Source organism: Lactuca serriola, chromosome 7 (genome assembly GCF_051521515.1).
Source record: "Lactuca serriola cultivar US96UC23 chromosome 7, Lser_US96UC23_V15, whole genome shotgun sequence".
Taxonomy (NCBI): domain Eukaryota; kingdom Viridiplantae; phylum Streptophyta; class Magnoliopsida; order Asterales; family Asteraceae; genus Lactuca; species Lactuca serriola.
Window position 1 is genome coordinate 35,042,761 of NC_136414.1, and position 7,983 is coordinate 35,050,743.

A 7,983-nucleotide genomic window follows, 5' to 3' on the forward strand; every position below is an offset into this window, starting at 1 on the left:
AAGAGGGGAGTAGTCCCCAAGTTTGGTCCTTAGGACCGAAGGGTAGATCGGACACCCCAGATATATCTGATAATATGTTATGTTATGATATATGTGATAGTAGCAGTAGGGGTGAAACGGTCCCCGAGGATCGGTTGTTAGGACTGATGGGTAGTCAACACCCCAGAATGGCTTGACATGGGTAGTCAGCACCCCAGAACGACTTGACACGGGTAGGTCGGCACCCCAGAATGGTCGTACCGGGTAGGTCGGGCACCCCAGAATTGCCCGACAGTATGTATAATATGTGATTGTATGGTATGTGGTAAGATGGGGGGAACTCACTAAGCTTCGTGCTTACAATTTTCAGTTTTGGTTTCAGGTACCTCTTCTTCGAAGGGGAAGGAGCCGGCACGGTAGCGACACATCACACACGCTTTGTATTCCGCACAATGAGATCTTCCTGGGGATTTGTACTCTGACAGAATTATGTTTATAAAATGGTTTCCAGACAAGCAATATCTTTTATGAAATGATATGATCCGTGAATGTTTTATTTCTAATGTTTTGCAAAGTGTATGTTTTAAAAATGAAATTTTTGGCTCGTATTTTTGGGACGTTACAGGTCTATTACTGACACACTCTATTAGACAGACTACGAAGTTCCCTTAATTACTTCGTGAAAGGAAACGCTGACACACAAAGCTCATCAAAAGAAAAAGTATGGGGAAATACTAATAAAGTACTCTCGTACGCTCCCGTACCCCGACACACAATAGTGTAAAAAAACTACTTTTTACATGATAATACTTCTGGCACATTATAATACCTTGGTATGAGTAGGACTCGCACCCCAGAACATAATAATGCCCCGACATAAGCAACACATAATACTCAGAGAGTACTTTTGTACGTAGGACATACTCCACTGATCATCAATCTCCTCGAACATAGTTGCTACTCTCTATTCCAATCACGCTCGTACCCTTAATAAGATACTACCCAATATCCAAACTTAATTGAACTAAGCATATCTTTTAAGTCATATTTCATCACTAAGCAAGCCTACAATGCTTATAATCAACTTACGATGTGTAACACCCTGACTCCTAGGTATAAGTTTTAAATCATTATACACATGTTTATGGACCTACTCGACGAGTTGGTTGCCCCAATTCATCGTGTAAAGGCGGGTTAGCCCGCGTGGATTATTGGACATACTTGACGAGTCGGAGGACCCAAACTCGACGAGTAGGAGCTGGAAGATGAAACCCTAATTTTTAGGGTTTGCACCCTATTTAAAAGGCCTCAAGTCCTTACCTCCAGTCCCTTACCACCTCTTGATGGCCAGTATAAACCCTAAACAGCTTAGACCTTGTTCTTGAGTGTTTGTGAGGATTAAAGAGTGCTTTTGGTGTATTTAGTGAAGAAGGCTTGAAGTATAAGGAGCTTGGAGCAAAGAGGAGCTTGTGGATCTGACTCTACTTCATCTTGGCATCATTTTTAAGGTGGTGGAGTTCGTGGCTGTGATTCGAGAGTTTGACCTTATCACTACAGTTCGAAATTTATGAGGTGAGTTTTCCTCACTATACTTTAAGGGTCTAAGGCACCAAGGCTGACCATTTTGGATTATTATCCTGATAGGTTATGCTAGTATGATCTGTTAGATCAGTATGTTAAATCAGTATCTTGGTAGATAGGATTATGTTATGCTAGTATGATCTGTTAGATCAATATCCTGGTAGATAGGATGATGTTATGCTAGTGTGATCTGTTAGTTCGGTATCCTGGTAGATAGGATGTTATTATGTTGTTATGATCAGTTAGGTCGGTTTGTCTGTCTATAGACTGTTATGTGATTATCTGATATATGTGCACATGTTTGATTGGTGGTTGAGGCTTATCTGCTTTGTGCGAGAGCCAACATACTTGGGCATTCCAACCGATGGTTGTGGGCTATGAGTATTCCATCCCGAGGATGATTGGACTTGTAGTATGTAGGCTTTCCAACCCGATGGTTGTGGGCCTGGGGTATTCCATCCCGAGGATGACTAGACCCACAATATGTTGGCATTCCAACCCGATGGTTGAGGGCCTGGGGTATTCCAACCCGATGGTTGACTAGACTTATAGTATGGTGTTTGTGATTATATGTATATTGTTGTGTGTATGAGTATTTTGGGGGAACTCACTAAGCTTTGGGCTTACAGTTTCAGTTTTGGTTTCAGGTACTTCGGATGATCGCGGGAAGGCGAAGGCGTGATCGTACAACTCCTTACATTTTATGATTTTGATTTCTAGGATACTATGACATGAAACTATTTTGAAAATACTTTGTAATAATTAATGGTTTTTAATTGGTTGAAAAAGTTTTAAATTGGCTTGATTTTTATGGGTGTTATACAATGCTTATAATCAACTTTCAATACTAACTATGTTTCGGCAACTCTATCCTAATTTAGTGTAATATTTTATACAGATTATTAAGTATTAACATATATTTATCTTCTTATTTATAATACTTCTATTATTATTATCATGTAAATACATCTCAACACATATAGAACCATGTCTGGTTCGCACAACGTATATCATCAAATATACATATAATACATATTTCCAGATATTAAATAACTAACATATAAACTTTCAACATATATTTAATACTTTTATTAATACTTGTATTAAAATCATGTTCATGAAAGGGACTATGCACTCACTTTTTAAAGTGACGACTCGAAATTCAGGCCACGCTTCGATTCTAGCAATTGTCTTTTCCGTCGATGTAACCTAGTATCATTATCACTAAGTATTAGTTTAATATTTATTGTAAGTAGTTATTAGTCTAGGTTCATCATTAACTCAAAGTCTACTTTCATGATCAATCAAGTAAGGAACAACCAGGTAGGATCATATCGGAGGTAGGGTACATTTGGTATACGAAGTATACTGTTTGGAAATCCCACTTTAAACACCTCACTAAATCATAGCCTAGACATCATTCCTGTAAGTAGATCAATCATTATAATGACTTGGAATCACTGATGAATCTTGTTTATAGGTTCATAACAAAGATAATGAACTTAAACATAAGTTATACTTGAAGTATGGTAAACATAACTCACCTACAAAGTATCATCGAGCTCTTATTAACAAGATCTTCAATTCTTGTTTAGGTCATGTCAGCTAATAATCGATCGATCTAAAATTTGATTTTCGGGTTGTGCATTGCTATGCTAAATCTTAGAAAAATCATAACTTCCTCAAACGAAGTCAGATTTGGTCGTTCTGTCATTCTCTATATGCACACTCTCGGTTTAATGTATACTATGTATGACTTTCGTTTAAATCTATAAGGATAAAAAATAGTTTATCAAAAATTCACTTTTTACGATACGCGGAGCCGTGCCGGTTTAGTCGCAAAACTTCGACATGTCATAACTTCTTCGTATAAGTCGGATTTCAACGTTCTTTATATGTACGAAATCCTTGTGACATATACTATATTTTGGTTAAGATCACTTATTCTAAATAATCTTCTATCAAAAAATTATTTTTAACGCTTATTATCTCTAAATTGACTAGCCCGAATATGTGGGCGTTACACGTATCTCTTCTCAAAGAGAAGAGTCGTTTATATAAAATAAACGAGATTAGGGTTTGCCTCTTAGGGTTGGCCTTCATGGGTTACTTTGGAAGCAAGTAAGAGAAATCCAGATATTAATGAGGAAATCAAGGGTTTCTAGCCATGGCTTTTGCCCCTTTGACTCCGGTAGGGGCGCTGCCCCTTTGGAAATCCCGGGCCCAGGGACGCTGCCCCCGGACCCTCGACTTGTTGTCTAACCGGCTTCAAATTCGATCTTATACATGCGTGCACTCCGCACAAACTCATTCATATATTAGAGTACAAACTATGAAGCCCTTTAGCTCATATGTTACTTCCAATTATATAAAATGACATGGTGACCCTAAAATTACCAACATATTTGTGGGTCAAACTATCCAATGAAGACACATATGAATCATTTCGATAATCGCAAAACACAACTAGGGCTAGATATTAAACGTAGTAGATTTGTTTGATAGATGAACTGATTGTACATGCATCATCATATTTGATTAATAAATGAATTGATTGAACTTGTATCTCTTCCCTAAATTCAATGAAGTCTTGGATGTGCGCACCACAACTTCATTCCCATAGAAGCAGAGTACAATCATTGTTTTATGAGAACTTCATGAAAGAGTTGTTGTAGAAGAAAGTTTGCTTAAATAATAACCATATATTGCAATTTTGGTCCCTAGACTTAAAAAGACTGAAGACAAAATTGGAAAAATGGTCCATGTGGTATGTATTTTTTTTGGGTTTTAGTCCAAACATCGACTTTTTTGGCTTCATGGTGGAACATCCCAAAAATACAGGCGAAAAATTTCATTTTTAAATACGTCATTATAAAACCAACAGTGTAATAAAACATTTGTGATATCATGTCATGTCAAAACCAAAGTAGAAATCATCAAACATGTTATCATAAAACAATATCAGAGTGTAATCCCAAAGATCTCATGTGCGGAAAACCATAGTGTGATGCGCGGCGATCAAGCCGGCTCGTTTACTTGAAACACAAAGTACCTGAAACCAAAACTGAAAACTGTAAGCACGAAACTTAGTGAGTTCCCCCATCATACCACATACCACACAATCACATAACATACATACTGCCAGACATTTCTGGGGTGCCCGACCTACCCGGTACGGCCTTTCTGGGGTGCTGACCTACCCATGCGGCCATTCTGGGGTGCCGTCCTACCCATGTCAAGCCGTTCTGGGGTGCTGACTACCCATGTCATGCCATTCTGGGGTGCTGACTACCCTTCGGTCCTAACGACCGAACCTCAGGGACTATTTCACCCCTACTACTACTACTACTATCACATATCATAACATAACATATTATCAGACATATTTGGGGTGTCTGAACTACCCTTCGGTCCTAACAACCGAACTCGGGGACTGCTCCCCTCCTACTACCTCAAACTCATATAACAGGTCATGCTAGCATATAAACATAACATCACATACTGTCAGACGTATCTTGGGTGTCTGACTACCCTCCGGTCCTAACAACCGAACTCTACTACTATCACATATAACATATCATGCTAGCATATAACATATCCGGTAGTAGCAAACCTAGATGATATCACAGAGACAATCATCTATCATACGTCTCGTACTGGTGGGCAGGCATTGTGGCCTTAGACCCACCGCTACTGGAAGGTAACTCACCTCACACTGCTGAAGTCCCGTAGACACAATCCCACACTACTGAAGTCCCGCAGTCTCAACCCCAGCTGCTAGATGACAGATTCCCGATCTGTCAATATCAAAACATCACCCAATTAATAATTGGGTCCCACTACATAACCATAAACACTTACTTTGGATAATTACATTACCCCAATCTTGGCTTATTCAAGTCCAAGGCCCAACCCGTAGGCCCAAAGTCAACTAGGAAATCAAAGCCCAACACATGGCCCAATTTTCCAAATTGGGCCTAGGCCTATACATGGTCTCATTCTGAGGCCCAACATCATATAATCATTAAGGCTCAAACTATGGCCCATCTATGGCCCAATTTTCCAAATTGGGCCCAAGCCCCTTACATGGGCCTTACCCTAGGCCCATTAAATTATTCTAGTCTAATTGCTTGACTTTGGATGGCCCATTAATAACCCGATCATCAAGGCCCAAAAGGAAGGCCCAACAATAAACCCAAGTGAAATTAGGGTTTCCTATAAAATGATGATTAGGGTTAAGTTTCCTACTTAACCCATTAAGGACTTAATCCATTAAGTCCATTATCGCTTAGATTAATGTTTGCCAAAGTTTATTATTTAATATCTCAAGTTATTAAATAATTCTCGTGTGCTTCCCGATTAATTCTAAAAAATTAGAGTTTAATTGGCATTAGTGTTTTCCAACCCAAAGACTAACCCATTTATTAACTTGTTGGGCTTCTAGATCAATTAGGGCTTTATTGGGTCTACTAGGCCCACTAGAATGTCATTAAGCCCCTCAGGGTTTTATTAGGGTCCATTAAGGTTTTATTAAGTCCATTAAGTCTTATTAGGCCCATTTGGGCTTCCTTGTATTAGGGTTTCAAACCCTCCAAACGAATCAACACAATCGAGACAAGGCACCGCCACCCGACACGGCGGCCGGTGGCGGTGGGAGGCGACAGCCACCACCTCACGGTGGTGGTTATGGTTTCTTTCTCATTATTCCATTTTCTTTTACAATTTACAATGAAATACCAAAGCTCACACACATACATGGCGGTGTACGGTGGCAGCCACCACCTCACGGTGGTGGTGGTGGCGGTTCTTAGATTTTCCAGCCAAGCAACTACACACACAACACACCACAACAAAATCAAACACCCACAATTTCTTGAAAACTGATCCTTCCATCGATCTAGCGGCGTACGGCAGCGTATTGCGATGACAACCACCATGGTCGGCTGCCATGGTGGTTCTCCATGACCCAACTCGACAGGTGAAAAACCACACGAACTCGACAACCCTTTGGGGTTGTGACCATGACCGGAGCAATAGAAGTGATCCCTTGGCGGCGGATGGAACAAAAGAAAAAGAAGAGAACGGCGACATCGTGACGAGTTCGAAACGGGCAGCGGTCACAGGCCATCTCCGACCATACATGACCTAACCGACGGCAACAGGTGGTGGAATGGCGGCCTTCGTCGACGGAGCAGTAGGCGGACATGAGAGCTATCGAACTCGGTGATGCTATCGGCGGTTGAGGGGCCTCTACGGTGATGGCGGCGATCGAAAATGAAGGAGGAGGGTAGCGACCTTGCTGATCAGGAAAACGAGAAGTGAAAAGGGATGGTGGCGGCCGCATTTTATTCTAGGTTTAGGGTTCTTTTATGGGTTATATACGCGACACTAGGGATGTCAACGGGACCAAACGGGAGCGGAAATGGTTGCCCCCGCCCCCGCTCCCGAAATCCCTTGTTGCCCCCGCTCCCGGTCCCGCCCCCGGATCTCCCGCTTACACAGCCCGCGGTTACCTCCATCGCCCCCGGTCCCGCCCCCGTTCCCCCGGTACTCCTGGTTTATAGGCTTAAAAATGGATTTTTTTTGCTAAAAAATTGCTTTGTTTTAGGCTAAAAATAGTTTTTTTAATAACTTTTGTATATAAACAAACATGTAAGCCCTTGATAAATCAAGAATTGATCAAACATAAAACATCACTAAAGTTATAAACACATATATATATTTTTTATATAAATATAAACGGGGCCCCCACGGGAGTACGGGACGGAAATACTCACTCCCGCCCCCGGTCCCGAAAATAAACGGGAATTAATATCGCCCCCACCCCCGCTCCCGCTCCCGAATTTTTTAAAAAATTAGTCCCGTACGGTATCGGGGTCCCACGGGGGGTTTTTGACATCCCTACGCGACACCATAACATATTGCCATAATGGCAAAATTGGTCCCTCCCCATAAGTTTTCTTTAAATTAAATCCCATATTTTCCCTTTCAACCCCTGCCAACTAAATACTTTACAAACCAGATCCGAGATTTACAATACAACCCCTATCTTCTAAAATCTTTACAAAGCTAATCCATAATTTACAAAATCTCCCCTTGCTTGACAAATTCTCTCCAATTAAGGTCCAGAATTTACCCTTCAGCCCTCCACTTCTAAATTTATGACAATTAGCCCCTCGAGACCATCCATTGATATATAATTATTTATTTTAGGGCTACTATTCGCTCATTATTTTATTTATTGACTTAATAAATAAACGGGACTTTACACATGGTCTTTTTAGGCTAGTTTCATTGTAAAATTGGTCCCCGATAAACTTTAAAAAGACTAATTTGCCTTTTTAATTTGTTTCTTTCATTTACTTAAATATTTTTTCTTTTATTTAAATATAAATGTTAAATAAAATTAAGAAGGGGAGTCAC